Raw genomic sequence first — 2,497 nt, 5'->3', positions numbered from 1 at the left:
TGGCAAAAAAAAAAGAGACCGATAGAATAAGTACTAGGCTTACAAAGAATAAGTCCTGGGGTCAATTTGCTTGACTAAAGGTGGTGCTCCAGCATGGCCGCAGTCAAATTACTAAAACAAGTAAAAGAACAAAAGAATATAAAAATGGTAAGTAGCCTGTATTATTGTAAAACTTTAAAAAATGAATGCTAGAATATTTGCAGCAGGGTAACAAATTATAAAAGCTGAAAAAAAGTTGAAAGACTTTCTTGTTTCTTTTTTCGTTCTTGCACCAAACTAATTATGGCGGGATGGGAGAAGTTATAACCCAAAGAGAGAATTTGTAGGCCTGACAAACAACAGATGGCAAATTTTTTGCATACATGCATATCACACAAGTGCAGTCAGAAGCATACAAGCCTTTTCGCCAGATCATATTCCTTATGCAAATGCATTTGGATCCACGTTGCCAAATTTACATTACTTGACAATAAATTCCTAACACCTATAAAGATAATGGTTAGCCCACATTACTCAATAAGGTGCATAGGGCCAGTTTCCTGGTTTTTCCGGCAGATATATTTGTCCCTGGACTGGATACTAGTCCATTGCAGAATTACTCATTTTTACCAGCTGGGTGGACTGGAGCAATGTGAAATGAAGTGTTTTGCTCAAGAACACAACACACAACCTGATCCAGGAATCAAGACCACAATCTTATGATTATGAATCCAGCACTCTAACCACTAAACCATGCAACCATGTACCTCCACTATAAAGATAGTAATACATACAATCTGATTATTTTGTCTTTGTCCATGATAAGGACAAAGGACCTTATCATGGACAAAGATAAGGACCATCTAGCCAACCATGATAAAGGGATGAAGAATGACTGAAGAATTGCATGGTGACTTTCAATATAGTGAAGAAGAGTTACACACAGTCAACCTCATTTTCTTGTCTGTGACTATCTTCAATCCAGTGGCAAGACCAGGTCAATATGCCTAGGGATGGAGAGAGAGATGCAGTAGATGACCAAGATGTCTTACTTGCCTCATCTTGCTCTCTGGGCTTCACAATGCGTTGCCGCAACCACCCTTCCTTTCCATTGTATCGTGAAAGTTTCTTCCACAAAGCTCACCAGATCCAGACTAATCTGCTTAGTATCTATCTAGCCATGGAAACCAAGCCCAAAATGCAACTTGTAAGATGTGAGTTCCTAACTCATCTAGGAGAGCAGAAATAAAACCCGTCCAACCCATTCTATATCAAGTAAAACAGTATATATACAGTGTGTGTGATGCATTTTCATTCACAGACTGTTGGTTTAGATATTCATTCTTACGCACACATTCAGAATCATATAAGTGTATGGATGACTATGTATACATGTATGTAATGTATGTGTGTGCATATACATATATATGTATGTAGTTGGCAACTAATCAAATTTCCATGTATTGTTAGCTCATCAAATTTCGATGTGTTTGTGATTATTATCCCTTTTATATTGTTATACAGCTTCCCACCTATCTCAACTGATTCAACAATTTGAAACTCAAAATCATGATTAAAGAATCTCCAGCTTCTCATAAAATATGAGTAGGTGATAGTTTTATATAGAAATATAATATTTATCATATATAATATTTTTATACAGAAATATATTTATCATATATAATATTTTTATACAGAAATATATTTATCATATATAATATTTTTATATAGAAATATAATATTAATCATTTATAATATTTTTATATAGAAATAAAATATTTATGATATATATAATATTTTTATAGCGAAATATATTTATCATATATAATATTTTTATGTAGAAATACAATATTATCATATATAATACTTTTTATATAGAATTAATTAACACTTGCTTTGCTCTGAAAAATCTAAAATACATACATCAAAACATGAACACGGAAGAATCTCTTGCTCAAGAAATCAATGGTATCAGATATTCCATAAGAAAATAATTATCCCATGTGACCATGAAAGACAGGAAGGAAATCAGATGAACAGAAACAAAAAAAAAACCCCCAATAATAACAGAGTAAATAAATAAATGACAATGTTATGAAGCCATCATATATATTACAATAATATAAGTATGACTCAGGGTATGGCTGCTGAGTTATTTACTTGTTAATTCACACTTCATGCAGAACAGTGCAAAAGATTATATATGTTGATGCGTACAGCCACTAAGACTGACAATTTATCTGTGACCTGAGGGACTAGCATATAAAAACTGACCAATGGGAAGAATCAGCTAAATCACTGATAATATTACTTTCCATTTCATGTTGCATGCATAAACAGTAAGATTCTACATTAATTGTGTGTGTGTGTGTGTGTGTGTGTGTGTGTGTGTGTGTGTGTGGTAAGAAGCTTGCTTCCCAACCACATGGTCCTGGGTTCAGTTCCACTGCATGGGACCTTGGGCAAGTGTCTTCTGTTATAGTCTTGGGCCGAGCAAAGCCCTGTAAGTGGATTTGGT

General features: G+C 34.0%; 1 protein-coding gene across 1 annotated transcript in view; it reads right to left on the bottom strand.

Annotated features, from left to right (window-relative positions):
* Positions 1–2,497, bottom strand: part of LOC106869477 (cytochrome c oxidase assembly protein COX11, mitochondrial) — a gene marked incomplete at its 5' end in the record, with an annotated part of 205,107 nt that overhangs the window by 23,218 nt on the left and 179,392 nt on the right. The gene's annotated exons all lie outside the window — the stretch shown is intronic.

This window comes from Octopus bimaculoides, chromosome 6, assembly GCF_001194135.2.
Source record: "Octopus bimaculoides isolate UCB-OBI-ISO-001 chromosome 6, ASM119413v2, whole genome shotgun sequence".
NCBI lineage: Eukaryota > Metazoa > Mollusca > Cephalopoda > Octopoda > Octopodidae > Octopus > Octopus bimaculoides.
This window is presented reverse-complemented; position numbering and strand designations above follow the sequence as displayed.